The sequence below is a fragment of the Zonotrichia albicollis genome, chromosome 6 (genome assembly GCF_047830755.1).
Source record: "Zonotrichia albicollis isolate bZonAlb1 chromosome 6, bZonAlb1.hap1, whole genome shotgun sequence".
In the NCBI taxonomy this organism is placed as follows: domain Eukaryota; kingdom Metazoa; phylum Chordata; class Aves; order Passeriformes; family Passerellidae; genus Zonotrichia; species Zonotrichia albicollis.
Genome location: NC_133824.1, coordinates 61,656,281 through 61,672,730, shown reverse-complemented (window position 1 = coordinate 61,672,730; position 16,450 = coordinate 61,656,281). Strand labels below are relative to the sequence as shown.

The following is a 16,450-nucleotide window of genomic DNA, read 5'->3' as shown; positions in this document are numbered from 1 at the left end:
GTGCAGGGGTGGTTCGGGGGGATTTGGGGCGGGTGTAGGAACTGGGGGTGCAGGGAGGGTTCAGAAGGGGTTGGGGGGATTTGGGGTTCAGGGATGGTGTGTGAGGTGTGTGATGGAGTTCAGGGGTGGTGGTTTTGGGGGGCTGTGGGGTGCAGGGGTGGTTCGGGGGGATTTGGGGCGGGTGTAGGAACTGGGGGTGCACACGGGTGTGGGGTGGGCACGGTGTGTGTGTGGGGGAGCGGGTGTGGGTGCGGGGTCGGGGCGCCATGGGGTGGCCGAGGGACAAGGGGCCGTGCAAGGGACAGGGACAGGGACAGGGACAGGGACAGGGACAGGGGCAGGGACAGGGAGGGGCAGCGGGGTCTGGGCAGGAGCGATCCCCGAACGCCGGGGGAGCGCAGAGCATCAGCAGCAGGAGGAGGAGGAGAGGAGGAGGAGGAGGAGGAAGTCGGGGCTGAGCCGCTTCCTGTAGGCAGCGGGATGAGCGCAGACAAAGCTGGGTGGGGACTCGCCGCTCGGGGCTGCTGCTGACCACCATCCTCCTCCTCCTCCTCCTCCTGCTGCTGCTGCTGCGGCCGCGTCCCCCCGGCCCTCCCTCCTCCATCCCAGCGTCCGTCCGTCCGTCCGTCCGTCCATCCATCCCTCTGTCCGTCTGTCCGTCCCGCCGCCGCCCGCCCCGCGGGGAACCGGGGCACCGCTTCCAGGTACGGAATGGGGGCATGGGAGCACTGGGGACACTGGGAGCCCTAGGAGGGCTGTCACTGGGAGCACTGGGAGCACTGGCAGGGCTGTTACTGGGAGCACTGGGAGTGAGCACTGGAAACACTGGCCGGGCTGGCACTGGGGGCACTGGGAGCACTGGGCGTGAGTGCTGGGAGCGCTGGGAAGGCTGTTACTGGGAGCGCTGGGAACACTGGGAACACTGGCACTGGGAGCACTGGGCGTGAGTGCTGGGAGCGCTGGGAAGGTTGTTACTGGGAGCACTGGGAGTGAGCACTGGGAGCACTGGGAACACTGGTAGGGCTGGCACTGGGAGCACTGGGAGCGCTGGCAGGGCTGTCACTGGGAGCAGTGGGAGCACTAGGAACACTAGCACTGGGAGCACTGGGATCACTGGGAGCGCTGGAATGGCTGTCACTGGGAATGGCACTGGGAGCACCAGGAACACTGGCACTGGGAGCGCTGGCAGGGCTGGCAGTGGGACCACTGGGAACACTGGGAGCACTGGAATGGCTGTCACTGGGAACACTGGGAGCACTGGAATGGCTGGCACTGGGAATGGCACTGGGAGCCCTGGCAGGGCTGGCACTGGGAGCACTGGGAACACTGGGAGTGAGCACTGGGAACACTGGGAGCACTGGAATGGCTGGCACTGGGAATGGCACTGGGAGCGCTGGCGCAGGTGGGGCCGGGCGGGGCTGTCGCCGCCCCCGCTGTCCCTGACCCCCGTGGGGACCGAGCCGCTCCCAAACCGGCAGAATTCCCGCAAATCCCGCATTCCCCGCACCCGAGGGCACCCCGGGATCCCGGGGGGTCCCACCCGAAGGTGCTTTGTGCAGCGAGCTCGGGCTCCCAACAAAGGTTGGATTTAAAGGGTTTGATCCTCCTTAATCAGCTGATTTGCCATCACAGGCGAGGCTTTCTCCGCGGATGAATGAGACGTAGTGTTCTTTATTCCCTGATTTTTTTTTCTTTTTCTTTTTTTTTTTTGTAATCACGGGAAGGAAGGAATGGGGAGATTTCCCGATCCCAAATCCCTGCAGGAAGCAGCATGTGCTGGGATCAGCCCCAGCCTGGCTTGGGGGGATTTGGGGGTGATGTTCGGGCAGGTCCATCCCTACAGCCATGTCCCTCTCCTTTCCAGCCAAATCCGTGTTTTCCCAGATGTGCTCTGGGTGAAGGATTCCCGGGAAAATCTCTCGAGGAAAACCGGTCCAGGGCTGGGAGGGGGGGAATCCAGCAAAAAAACCGGCACAGGGAAGATTTGGAATAGAAATTAGGGGGAAATTCTGGAATAGAAATTGGGAGGAAATTCCTGGCTGTGAGGGTGGGCAGGGCCTGGCACAGGGTGCCCAGAGCAGCTGGGGCTGCCCCAAATCCCTGGAATTATTCCAGGCCAGGTTGGACAGGGCTTGGGGAAGGTGTGGATGGCAGGGAGTGGGATGGGATTGGCTTTAAGGACCCTTCCCACCCCTGTCAGAGCCCCCACGATTCTCACCTCCTTGGTGCAAAATGATTTATATTTATTAAATGATTTAAGGCCAGTCCTGAGGCACAGCCATACCCCCTCATTAATCAATCGCTAATGAGCTGCTAATGAACTTAGAGCGCGGTGCCCAAAGGGCAGGCAGGGGCTGGGAGCAGCAGTGATCTGCCTCTGCTGCTCTTATTTCTTTCCCCGTTTCCTGCTGCTCTCATTTCTTTCCCCATTTCCCCCAATTGCTCCCAATCCATCATCCCTCCTGAAGAAGGGGCTGGGGCCGTGTGGATGGGTGGCAGCAGGCTGCAGCCAGGCACGGAGGATTTTTCCTCATAACTGGATTTCCCTGGATGCAACTGGAGCATGCAGATTTTTAATCCTCTTTTCCAACCATATGGCCGCTGGCTGCGTTGAAATATGACTCAATTAATTATTGCCAGGAAAGCCCTGGGGCCAAGCCTTTCTCTGGGACGGGGTTTGGAGGGTTTTAAAGGGGCTTTTCCCACCCTGTTTTGTGGGATTCAGGGATGGGCTGATCCCTATCCCACCCCAGCTTCTGTGCTGGCCCTGCAAGGCCGGGCATGGCCCCAGCTGCTCCTTGGCACCAATTTTGGGGCTTTTTTAGGCATTTCCAGCCTTGGAGGAGGAGGGAGGGGGTGCTGCTTGATGCAATGTGCTGCTGGCTGCTCACCTGGATCCGTTATCACCTGGATAACGCCTGGAGGCAGCCTTGTCCCCAAAAATGGGATATTCCCACCTTGGGAGGACCTGTGGTCTCTCCACACGTGCCCATCCCCTCTCCCAGCCTCCCTGGGAGCTGCCAGCTTTGCTCCCAGTGGATAATGCACCACCCCGAAGGATCTCGTGGGGTTTTCTCCTTGCTGGGGCACATTTTGCATCTGGGGGAGGTGATAACTGAGGCTGCTTCATGGCATGGGGGTTCTCAAGACCAGGAGCAGGCAATCCTAAAGGGAATCCCATGGATTGATGGCTGCGAGCTGGTCAAGAAGCATATTTATATTTATATTTATATTTATATTTATATTTATATTTATATTTATATTTATATTTATATTTATATTTATTTATATATTGTGTTATTGTTATTCTTAATATTATTACTGTTATTACTGGTATTAATCCCCAACCCCACCTGCTGCTTTTGCCACCCCATGCCAAATGGAAAATGCAATATAAACGCGATTTTCCCGGGGTGGGCAGTGCCAATCGCACCCGGCAGCCCCGCAGATGCTCCCGCTGGAATTCCAGGGGCTCCTGAATCCCGGTGAGTCACCGAAGGAGGACAGGCAGGCGCCGGCTGTTTCCATAGTAATTAGGGCTGGAGAGACGGTGCTGGAGCCCCACGGACCCCTCGTGTCCCCAAAAATCGCTGCCAGGGGCGGCTCCATCCCGCCCATCCCATTGGGATGCTCCAGGAGGGCACATCCAGGACCCTCCCTCCCCCTGGATCGCCCCGTTTGGGGCTGGGATTTAGGGATTTACCCTGGAAAAACAGCATTTCAGGCTCGAGGGGCATCAATCCTCAGCGTGGCTTCTCCAAGGGTCTCCCTGCTGTGCCCGGAGCGGGATGGGGAAAGCGGGATGGGAAAAGGATTCCTCAGGCTTCAGTTGGCTTAAAATCCTCCCTGGAGCTGTGGGTTCCTGTGCAGGAGCTGCGCTTTGGGGTAATTTTGGGTGTTTTGGGTAAGAAAGCAGCAGCTGTCAGCTGATGGGAGATGCCCAGCTCTGATTTGATTCCTCTTTGGCTTTGCTTTGGAGCAGGGAAGGAGCATAAAGAAGGTGTTGAGAGTCAGAGGTGCCAGGGAAATGTCTCCACAATGCCACTGTCCCCAGGGGGACACCAGGACAGTGCCAGTGTCTGTGCCAGTGACATTTGTCATTGTCGTGTCTGCAGCCCAAGGGATTCTGCACAGAAACCTTGGGAGAAACAGGCAGGGCTTGGTGTGAGCCTCCTGAGACAGGAACAGTTCCCAGTGCCAGGAGCCCAGAGGAGCCATGGAGGTGCTCTGAGGGCTGGAGCCAGGCTGGGAGAGCTGGGGGTGCTCACCTGGAGAGGGGAAAGCGGGATGGGGAAAGCGGGATGTGTCCGTGTGTGTTCACAGCCAGCATGGTAGAGAGAGGAACGAGCTGGATTTTCAGGTTTTCTTGCTTTTCAGGCTCTTCTCTTGCTGTTCCCCCTCTCTGGGGTCAGCCTCTTTGTGGGGAGGAGGGATAAAACCCCATTCCATGGAAAGGATGTGGCTGCATCCTGCTCCACTGAGCCAGGGATTTTTTGCCTGTCCTCGCATGGTTTTATTCCCTGCTCAGCTTTCCATGTGCATTTTTCCTTCTGGGTGCCTCATGCGTGGTGCAAACCCCCCAAATCCATTCCCTTTAGAGCACAGGAGGGGTTTTGTCCACCCAAAATTCCCTGAGGGAATGGCCAGGGGTGTCCTGGTGGGGATGCTCAGGGTGGCTGCAGGGAGGCAGCTCTGAGCTGGGCAGGATCCAGCTGGATTTGGCTCCATGGAGAAGCCAGGATTGCTCCAAACCCCATCCAGGGTGGGGCTGGGATGGTGCTGCTGGGGTGTGAGTGTTGGATCAGGCCAGTGGTTAATTAATTAATTAATTAATGATACCTTTGATTAGGGATGTGGAAGGGAATCAAGGCGCTGGGTGGGCAGGGAGGAGGCTGGGGGCAGGAGCTGGGAATGGCAGGAGTAGGGAATGAATGACAGGATCAGGGAATCAGGGAATGAATGACAGGGTCAGGGAATCAGGGAATGGAGGGAGCAGGGAATCACAGATAAGGAAATCAGAGGATCAGGGAATCATGGAATGACAGGAGCAGGGAATGGCAGATCAGGAAATGACAGGGTCAGGGAATCGGGGAATCACAGATCAGGGAATCACAGATCAGGGAATGAGAGAATCACAGGATCAGGGAATCACAGATCGGGGAATGGCAAGAGCAGGAAATGAAGGACAGGATCAGGGAATCACAGATCAAGGAATCGCAGATCAGGGAATGACAGGATCACAGAATCACAGGTTTTGAATGACAGGATCAAGGAATCAGGGAATCACAGGACCAGGGAATCACAGGATCACAGATCAGGGAATCACAGGGTCAGGCAGTGACATGAGCAAGGAATCAGGGAATGACAGGAGCAAGGAATCAAAGATTAGGAAATCACAGGATCAGGGAATCAGATCAGGGAATGACAGGGGCAGGGAATGAGAGGTCAGGGAATCACAGATCAGGAAATGACAGATCAAGAAATTACAGGATCAGGGAATCACAGAATCACAGATCAGGGAATCACAGGATAAGGGGATCAGGGAATCACAAATGAGGGAATCACAGATCGGGAAATGACAGATCAGGAAATCATGGAATCACAGGATCAGGGAATGACAGATCAGAGAATCACAGATCAGGGAATCACAGGTAGCTTGGGTTGGAAGGGATCTAAGAGACCATCTGGGATGGGCTCAGATGCAGCCATGCTGAGGCTGGAGTCTAAACTCCCTCATCCCCTGCATTTCACATGGGAACGATGGACTCCAAGCACCAGGATCAGTGGGAATAAAAAATAAATCCTTTCTGAAATGACATTGGGCCAAGCCTTGAAAAATCAGCCCCTTGCAGCTGAGGCAGCCTGGATGATTCCTGGGAAGCAGCAGCTGCACCAGGACCTGCTTATCCTCCCAAACACAATTAGTTTTCACCTTATCTCGTCCTTCCCTGGCTTTTCACTCAGCACTTTCCTTCCCCTCTTGTCTGTCATCATCATCCTCGTTAGAGCCCAGCTTAATTAGTTTATCCAAGGGGAGCTCTGGTGGTTGGAGCTCTCTGCTGCTCTCCTGCAGGTTCCTGGGCTGCAGGTTGGTTATTCCAGGGGTGCTGCTGGATAAATAAGCTCCTTTGGCTGAGCTGCTGGCTCAGTTTAACAGGTTTATCTTCCTCTCTGCTCTCCTGAGGGCTTTGGGAAGGAAAGCTGCCTCTGTCCATCCCGTAATGCTCAATGGGAACAGCTGGAAAGGTCCTGGATGGGCACTGCAAGAGGGATCTGGGTGGGAAGGAGCTGCTTGGTGCTCCTCAGGGATTTGTGCTCATATGAAATCCCCGAAAAAGGGGAAAATCCTTGGCAGAGCACGGGATATTCCCACTGCAAATTCCTCGGCGTTCCTGGGGTCACAGGGCTGCTCTTCTGAAGGGCCAGGGGGACAATCCCAGCCCCAAAACCTGGATGTTTCCTGCTGTTCCTGCTGCCGTGCCCATCCCTGCAGGCAGAGGGGACCATGGGGACATCATTGGTGCCCTGGGGACATCATCGGTGCCCTGTGTCACCACCCCCTGATTCTGGCACGTTCCCGGAGTAAATCCGTGCTGAGTGTGAAAAACGCCAATCACTTGTTTTTAAAATTTAAAAAGTTTAATAGTAATAAAATGGTTATAAAAATAGAAATACAATTAGAGGAATAATAATTTGGACAGTTTGGATTAGGACAATATGAGACAATAAATACAAAGAGTTATGGACAGTCTGGGTACCTTTTCTGGGCAAAATAAGCCCAAAGAAGGACACATATTAACAGAGGATTAACCCTTAAAAGCAACAGCCTGTTGCATATTCATACAGCTCATCCATGGTGCATAAATTCCATTCACACACAGGATTCTGGCTGGGCAGTGTCAGCTTCTTCCTCTGAATCCTGACAGCGCCTTTGAGGCAGGAAGAAGTTCATTTCTCCTGAGAATGGAGCAATGAATTCTCTTTCTCTGAAAGATTCAGGTGTCCTGTGGCTGCTGTCTCCTGTGGCTGCAAGTCCTTTCTTTAAAAAAAAAGTATCTTACATAGCATAGTTTCTATTTTAACATTTTTTTATAACCTAAAACTATATTTAACACACTACTTAAGAGAATTAACACAGCATAACTTTCTAACACAACACATATAATATTCATTTGAATATTTGCGAAAAGCCAATCATAAAATAGGCATTTTTCACACTGAGGATCCCTCTCTTCCCTCTCCTCCTGCCCCTGCCTGGGTAGGAAGAACCCCGATGTCCCCAGGGCTGGCACCTGCAGGAGAAGGGTGACACTGCTAATTCATGCTGGGTTCATGTGCTAATTAGCGTCATTAAGGTCATTATGGTCATTAACGTTCGGTTCGGGTGCTGTCGTGTTTGTCGTGCCAGGAATTGGAATTGGAAATTGCGGAATTGGAAAAGCCCTCTCAAATCTCCAAGTGCAGCCATTCCCACCCACGTCCCCAAGTGCCACCATCCCACAGGGCTATTCTGTCCCTCCAGGGGTGGGGACTGAAATTCCTCTGCAACTTTTGCCAATTCCCTTTCAATGATTTCTTTTTCCTGGTTCCTCTTCCCAAGGAGCAGAGGTGGTGCTGAGCCAGGGAAGAGCCACCACGGTGGTGGTGGCACCTTGGGGACAGGCAGAGTGTCCCTGTGCAGCCCCCAGAGCCTGCAGGGGTGTGCAGGAGCTGTGTTCTCCCATCTGGGCTGTGTCACAGAGGACAAACCAGGAGCTGGATGAGGTTCAGGAACACTGAGCCTGTTGGAGCATCCCTTGGGATGGCACAGGGAGCACTGCCAGGTGTCCAACAGGCACAGTCTGGGCAGGGCTGAAAGGATGCTCAGAGGATTCTTCAGGTTTAAAATCCTCCCTGGAGCTGTGGGTTCCTGTGCAGGAGCTGTGGGATTTGAGGAGCTGTGCTTTGGGGTAATTTTGGGTGTTTTGGGTAAGAAAGCAGCAGCTGTCAGCTGATGGGAGATGCTCAGCTCTGATTTGATTCCTCTTTGGCTTTGCTTTGGAGCAGGGAAGGAGGATGAAGAAGGTGTTGAGAGTCAGGGGTGCCAGGGAAATGTCTCCACAATGCCACTGTCCCCAGGGGGACACCAGGGCAGTGCCAGTGTCTGTGCCAGTGACATTTGTCATTGTCATGTCTGCAGCCCAAGGGATTCTGCACAGAAACCTTGGGAGAAACAGGCAGGGCTTGGTCTGAGCCTCCTGAGACAGGAACAATTCCCAGTGCCAGGAGCCCAGAGGAGCCATGGAGGTGCTCTGAGGGCTGGGAATGTTCCCTGGAGAGGAGAAGGCTCCAGGCAGAGCTCAGAGCCCCTGGCAGGGCCTGAAGGGGCTCCAGGAGAGCTGCAGAGGGACTGGGGACAAGGACAGAGGGACAGGACACAGAGGGCAGGGATGGATGGGATGTTGGGAATTAGGAATCTCTGCTCCCACCCATCACTCAGGGCAGGTCAGAGCTGTCCCCATGGCTGTGAGTCCATGTGGGCCCAGGATGTCCTGCAGGAATGTTGTGGTGTGTTGCACAGGAATATGGCTGGGTTTTCTCCATGCTCCAGGTTCCTCCTCAGGGATTCCCTGCCCCTCTCTGGTTCTGCAGCACTTTGGGAACCATCACAACCTGTCTGAACCTCTTCTAATTTCTAATTAACCCCCAGGCCTGAGGCTGCTGCTGGGAAGGGCCCAGGCAGAGCTTCCCCACCTTGGGAAATGCTGAACATTGACCAGGCCTTCCATGGTGGATTCCATGGCTTTGTGCAGAACCTTGGGAAAGGACAAGGCCCTGGTGGGGACAGAGCTCCAGAGTGACCCTCTTTTTCATCTTTACATGCTGGGAAAGGCTTTGGGGGCAGTTCTTGCTGCATCCCATGGATTTTAGCATCCTGGAGACCTGGTGGTGTTTGTGTGGTGCTGGCAGGGCCGGCCCCATCAAAATCCCTTGCATTATTTATCAGCTGATTAAATAGAATTGCTCGGCCTCACATCCTTGCTCAGGGATTTGCATCCACCTCTGGTGCTTCCCTCACTCCCCACTTAATGCCAGAGCTGGGGGAAACTCTCCCTCCTCCTTCCTCCCTCCACACTGTGAATAAAAACGGGGAATAAAGGGAATAAAAAGATTATTTTAATGCAGCCAGCCAGGCTTAAGGAGAGGTATAAGCAGCAAATAAGGGAGGAAATTATTATTATTTTTTTAAGCCTGAAAATCTAAGCCCTGTGTGAGTGTTTCTATTAAATGATGGAAGAATTAGGCTGGTTTGGAATCCACATCCTGCCTGGAACTGAGATCCCCCAATAAGCAGCTGCTTCTGTGACTTCACAGCTCAGGAAAAATACAGAAAATAGTGAAACAGAAATTTCCCAGTAGCAGGTGGGCAGGCAAAGGTGTTTAAACCTGGGGAATGAGAAATAAAAGTGAGTGAATATAGAAAAATGAAAGTATATGTAATGTAGATTGTGTATATTGTGTAATGTATAATAATGTATATTGTGCATAATGTAGATTGTGCATTTTAAGCTTCACTATATCTCCTTGGAGGGAGGTGTATTGTATTGATAAGTAGTGTGGAAAAAAGGTTTTTTATTTTTTGTGTGTGTGTAGTAGAAAGAAAAGTGGTATTTAGGTTGTTAGAGAAAAGTGAAAAACAGAGAGAGGGGATGAATAGATAAAAATCTGGAAAAAATGGGACAGAAAACCAGAAAGTTGGATACGGGAAAAATAAAATAAAATAAAATAAAACAAAATAACATAAAATAACATAAAATAAAATAATAAAAGCATACTAGCAGAGACACTCCAAAATAGGCCTTTGGGAGTGATGTTAGCTAACAGAGATACAACTCCTTGCAAAAGGAGAAAATACAGGGTATGCAGTAGTTGATGGGAAAAACATGCAAACTATGGAAAAAGAGAAATTAACGTTAAACTAGTAAGCTCAAACTTGTGAATTATATAAAGATATTATTATACAAATGATATAAATTTGTATAAATTATATTTAAAAAGCACGTATAGAATATTTAACACAAGGCAGTGACTCCAGAAGGATCAAAGCTCTGGCAGTGGGATAAATGAAGCAGGAGCAGTGTGGTCAGGGAAAATGTAGGTGGGTCAGGCCTGGAGCAAAGGGAAGATGCTAAGCACATGCCCCCCTTTTTTTCCTCCTTTTTTGCTTTTTTTCTCTCTTTTTATTTCTTCTTTCCCCCCTTCCTTTTATACCCCTTTTTCCTCTCTCTTTTTCCTCTTTTTATTTCTCTTTTTCCCCCTTCCTTTTATACCTTTTTCTTTTTATTTCTCTTCCCTCCCCTTCCATTTATACCATTTCCCCCTTTTTTCTCTCTTTTTACTTCTCTTTCCCCCCCTTCCTTTTATACCCTTTTCCCCTCTTTTTTTCCTCTTTTTATTTCTCTTTCCCCCCTTCCATTTATACCCCTTTTCCCTCTTTTTTCTTCTTTTTATTTCTCTTTCCCCTCTTCCATTTATACCCCTTTTCCCTCTTTTTTCCCTCTTTTTACTTCTCTTCCCCCCCCTTCCTTTTATACCCTTTTCCCATCTTTTCCCTCTTTTTATTTCTCCTTCCCCCCTTCCATTTATACCCTTTTTTCCTCTTTTTATTTCTCTTTATTTTCCTCTTCTTTTTATACCTTTTTCTCTCTTTTTATTTCTTTCCCCCCCTTCCATTTATATCATTTTTCCTTTTTTCTCTCTTTTTATTTCTCTTTCCCCCCTTCCATTTATCCCCTTTTTCCCTCTATTTTACCTCTTTTTATTTCTCCTTTCCCCCCTTCCATTTATACCTTTTTTTTTCTCTTTGTCCTCTTTCTATTTCTCTTTTTTCCCCCATCTATTTATACCCTTTTCCCCCTCTATTTTTCCTCTTTTAATTTATCTTTTTTCCCCCTTCCATCTATACCCTTTCCCCCTCTCTTTTTATTTCTCTTTTCCCCCCTTCCTTTTATACCTTTTTTCCCCCTTTTTTTATTTATCTTTATTTTCCCCTTCATTTTATACCTTTTTTTCCTTTTTCCCCCCTCAGAATCCTGCTAAACCCTGTTCCACGTGGATTCTCATCCTGCCCATTGTGCTGTGGCCCTCAGCAGATGCTTTATAAATTCACTGCTCTCTCAGGGATGTGAGACCTGAAATCATCACCGCCCCAAGATAACTGTGATAACCTGGAGGGATTTGGTGTGTTTTACCCCACAACCCACACCTAAAACACACCAAACCCCCAAAATTATCCCAGAATTCCCATCCTGTGATGCAGCCACTTATTGGAGCAGCTGTGGAAAGCCTGGATCAGAAATGCTGCCCCAGTTCTGCCACGCTGGCCGTGCCCTCCTCTCCTCATTGCTGGGCAGGACCCAGGTGTACGCCCTGCCTCCAAAAACAGGGCCAGCTGCAGCCTGGAATGCTGCAGGGCACAGGGGACACAGGGGCAGGGAGTTAAATTTAATTGGGATAATATGGGTCAGAGCAGCAGCACCAACAACCTACTTCTGCCAGCCCGCCCGAATAACCTGGTTTGAGCTCTGCCAGGGCTCCAGCCCTGCCCAGATCCCCACCACATCCCTGCCTGCATCCCTGTGTGCATCCCTGCCTGCATCCGCTCCTGCAGCCCTGCCCAGATCCCCACCTCATCCCTGTGTGCATCCCTGCCTGCATCCCTGTGTGCATCCCTGTGTGCATCAGTTTTGGTTTGGAAAGCCAGGTGTGCGCTAAGGAAGGCAGGAGCCTTTCCATCCCTGAAATGGAAAATGTAAACCCCCTCCCTACGAATCATTGTAATTTTGAAATTAAGGGGCTCTCCGGCAAAGATACAGGAGTAGGAATAATGGTTCTTTATTGGGAAAATTTAAAATACAAATGCAATAGTGCAAACAAAAAAACCCCACTGCCACAGTCAGAGTAGACCTGACACCCTGAGGGTCAGGGTGGTGTCCCAGCCCCATCCCATGGGGGCTCAGCCCTCCTGCAGAATAGGAATAACAGATCTTTATTAGGGAAATTAAAAATACAAATGCAATACTACAAAAAAAGAAAACACCACCACTGACAGAGCCAGACCATGCCCTGCCCCCTGTGTGTCAGGGGGTGTCCCAGCCCCATCCCAGGGGGGCTCAGCCCTCCTGCAGTGCCAGCTGTGGCTCTGCTGCAGCACGGATCCTGCACAAGGGGGGAGTTTTCCTCTGCAGCTCCAGGGCTGCTGCAGATGGGCCTGGGCTCCCTCTGGCCATGCAGGGCAGCAGAAAGCTGCTCCTCTGGCAATGCAGGGGGCAAAGGCTGCTGTGCTGGGCCAGGCTCAGATTGGATCCAGGGAGGAATGCTTGGCTCCTCCCCTGGGCGGAGCATCTCCCCATGGGATGCTGGGATTGGATCAGCCCTGCAGGGACACTCAGTGGCCATGGACAGCAGAGATCTCCTGGAGGGAGGGTTGGCTGGGGCAGAGATAAAGGAAAAACTGCCCATGGACAGCAGAGAACTGCCCAGCTCTGACAGGTGGGGATAGAATAAAAACTCCCATTTCCAGCCTGAGACAGCATCCCTGACCACATCCATGCCCAGATCTTGTCCATATCCCTGCCTACACCTCTTTCTCCATCCCTGCCTTCATCCCTGCCCTCATCCCCCTCAGCTTGGAGAACCCCTCTCACAGCCTCAGCTTTGCCAGGCTGTGAAGTGTCAGAGCCAGCATGAGCCACAGTTAAGTCCTTTTCAAAATTATGGATTGTGGAAATACAAAATGCACTGGGAAAATTTTTATTTTTTTCCTTCTTTTTGCCCCCCTTTTCCCCTTCTTTTCTGCTTTTTTTTGTTTTTCCTCTCTTTTCCCTCTTTTTATTTCTTTTTTTTCCCCTCTCCTTTTATACCCTTTTTTCCTCTCCTTTTCATCTTTTTTCTCCTCATTCCATGTGGACCCTCCCCCTGCCCATTGTGCTGTGGCCCTCAGCAGATGCTTTATAAATTCACTGCTCTCTCAGGGATGTGAAACCCTCACAGCCCCAAGATAACGGTGATAATTTTGGGGGATTTGGTGTGTTTTACCCCACAACCCACACCTAAAACACACCAAATCCCCCCAAATTATCCCAGAACTCCCATCTCCATGTGGTGCAGACACTATTGGAGTAGTTCTGAAGGCAGCAGCTGTGAAAAAAACTGGAAAAAAATTGAATTCCTGACTGGTTTGGGTTGGAGGAGACCTTGAAATCACCCAATCCCACCCCCTGCCATGGACAGGGACAATTCCCACTATCCCAGGTTGCTCCAAACCCTGTCCAAAACTTCCAAGGATGGAAGGAAAATTAATAATAATCAAAAAAAAAAAAAAAAAGATAAAAAAATTCCCAGCCTTGTTCTTTCCACGACAAGGATGGGAAGAGAAATACCAGGCAGGAGCCCTGGGAATTCTGTCTACACTCTCAGCTGGGCTGTGACCTGTTTGCTGTATTTGAAGCTTGAAATAGAGCCTTATGAGTAATGTGGTTCAGGTGCTTATCACCAATTAATTAATTCTTTTGCACGGTGGATACCTAATTAAAGCAGTCTCAGGTAATTCCTGAGGGGAGAGGGGCTCAGATTAATGGGGCTGCTTAACGGGGTTGTTTCTGTGCTGATGTCACTTGTTGGGTGATTCCCAGAGGCTGGAAAGGGTCATTGGGCTCCCTGTGAGTGTTACTTAAAATAAAATTCTAATAAAGGTTTGATGGGGGTGAAATCATCGGGGGATGATTCCTCATCACGAGGGTTTCTGCAGCCCAAGGCTTTGCCTGCTGCAGGAGGGTTTTTTTGGGGAAAATGATGAGGCTCTAGCAAAAAAAAAAAAAAAAAAAAAAAAAGATATTTGGGGTTTATTTGGTTTATTTGAGCTGAAAATTGATTTGCAGAGGGGTGGGCCCAGCAGCGTGGCAAAATTCACATTTTCCTCCCCATTTTCTGTGGTCACATGGAGGATGCCCCTAAAATAGGATATTTTAACCAAATCAGGGCAAGGTTTTGTCCCAGTTCCTCGGGTTGGCTGTGCCCCCACACCAATGAGCAGGGATTGGGAAATTATGGAATCATTTAGGTTGGAGAAAATCCCTGAGATAATGGAGTCAAACCATTCCCCAGCCTTGAATTTGGGGTGACTTGCAGGAATGCATGCTGCAGAAAATTCCTTTTCAGAGTTATGGATTGTGGAAATAGAGAATGCACAGGGGAAAATTATTTTTCCTTTTTTTCACCCCTTTTTTCCTCCTTTTTTCCTCTCTTTTTCCCTTTTTATTTCTCTTTTCCCCACCTCCTTTTATACCCTTTTTTCAACTTATTTTTTCCTCTTTTTTCTCTTTTTTCCTCTTTTTTCCCCTCTTTTTTTTCTCTTTTTTTCTCTTTCTTTTTCCTCTTTTTTTCCTCTTTTTTTCTCTTTTTTTCTCTTTTTTCCCCTCTTTTTTTCCCTCTTTATTTCCCTCTTTTTTTTCCCTCTTTTTTTCCCTTCTCTTTTTCCCCTTTTTCCCCCTCTTTTCCACCCATTCCAAGGTGGATTTGTCCTTTTCCAAATCCTCTCGGAAATGTGATCCTGGGAGAAACAACTCCATTTGCAGCTCTCCCTTCATCTTCCCTTCCCTTTCAATCCTCATTTCCCATCTTCCCATCAAGATCCTTATCTTCACCCTGGCCAGTACTTAAGAGCAGGATGTTAAAAAACTGAAACCCGTGGCTGGATATGTTAATTAACATGAAATAATAGCTCTTGGCTGCTTCCCTTAATTAAGGGTCAGGAGTTCAGAGCTGGATGAGCTGATAAGGGAGAAATTCCTGACTGGGAGGGTGGTGAGGCCCTGGCACAGGTTGCCCAGAGAAGCTGTGGATTCCCAATCCCTGGAAATGTCAGTGCCAGGTTGGATGAGCAGCCTGGGTGGTGGAAGGGGGTTGGAATGGGATGAGCTTGAACGTTGGAATGGGATGAGCTTGGGAGTTGGAATGGGGTGAGCTTGAAGGTGGAATGGGATGAGCTTCAAGGCTGGAATGGGATGAGCATGGGGGTTGGAATGGGGTGAACTTGGGGGTTGGGATGGGGTGAGCTTGGGGGTTGGAATGGGATGAGTTTGAATGTTGGAGTGGGATGAGCTTGAAGGTGGAATGGGATGAGCTTGGAGGTGGAATGGGATGAGCTTGGGAGTTGGAATGGGATGAGTTTGAATGTTGGAGTAGGATGAGCTTGGAGGTGGAATGGGGTGAGCTTGAAGGTGGAATGGGATGAGCTTGGAGGTGGAATGGGGTGAGCTTGAAGGTGGAATGGGATGAGCTTGGAGGTTGAAATGGGGTGAGCTTGGGGGTGGAATGGGATGAGCTTGAAGGTTGGAGTGGGATGAGCTTGGGGGTTGGGATCGGGTGAGCTTGGGGGTTGGAATGGGATGAGCTTGAATGTTGGAGTGGGATGAGCTTCAAGGCTGGAATGGGATGAGCTTTAAGGTTTCTTCCAACCCAGAACACTCTGGGATTCTGTGGCCTTTGTGCTGGAGATACTCTGGTCCATGCATGGATTTTGGGGAATTTCTCAAGCTGTGTGATCTCCTCTCCTCCACTCCTGTGCTGCAGCACCCTCCTGGTGACCTCTGGGTGTTGTTTAACATTTTATTGAACCTTAAAAACCCAGCCCAACCCCCCAAAAAACCCCATGAAACCTTAAGGCATTTTCATTTTCACTCAAGTGCAGCCTGACAGGGCTGAGCCCTGGTGGAGAGCAGGGTTGGGGTTGGAGGTGGTGTGACAGGATGTGTGCCCTTATCTGCCCTGCTGGGGTGTCACAGCATGTGACAGCCTGGCCCCTTCCCTTCTCAGTCACAGCAGGACGAGATGCCAGCCTTGCTCCCCATATCTGGGAATCCTTATTCCTCAAAATTTGGGCATTCTTATTTCCTGGGATTTGGGCATTCTTATTCCTCAGGATCTGGACGGCCTTATTCCCCAAAATTTGGACATCCTTATTCGTCAGTATTTGGGCATCTTTATTTTCCAGTATCTGGGCATCCTTATTCTCTGGTATTTGGGCATTCTTATTCCTCAGGATCTGGATGTCCTTACTCCCCAAAATTTGGACATCCTTATTCCTCAGATCTGGACATCCTTATTCCCCAAAATTTGGGCATCCATATTTTCCAGTATCTGAGCATCCTTAATCCCTGGTATTTGGGCATCCATATTCCTCAGGGTCTGGGAATCTTTATTCCTCAGGATTTGGACATCCTTATTCCCTGGCATTTGGGCATCCTTATTCCCCAAAATTTGGACATCCTTATTCCTCAGTATTTGGACATTTTATCTTCCAGAATCTGGGCATCTTTATTTTCCAGTATCTGGGCATTCTTATTCCCTGGTATTTAGACATTCTTATTCCTCGGGATCTGGGAATCCTTATTCCTCAGGATTTGGACAT

The 16,450-nt window shown here is 50.1% G+C and overlaps 1 protein-coding gene across 2 annotated transcripts in view; it reads left to right on the top strand.

Moving 5' to 3' along the window:
- Window positions 1–423: 423 nt before the first annotated feature.
- GNG2 (G protein subunit gamma 2) overlaps window positions 424–16,450 on the top strand; it is a 32,815-nt gene continuing 16,788 nt past the window's right edge. The window contains exon 1 of one of the 2 annotated variants that reach the window (XM_074544084.1): window positions 424–704. The gene's annotated coding sequence lies outside the window, so the exon portion shown is untranslated. The remainder of the gene's footprint in view (window positions 705–16,450) is intronic. The other variant, XM_074544083.1, reaches the window with a different exon arrangement.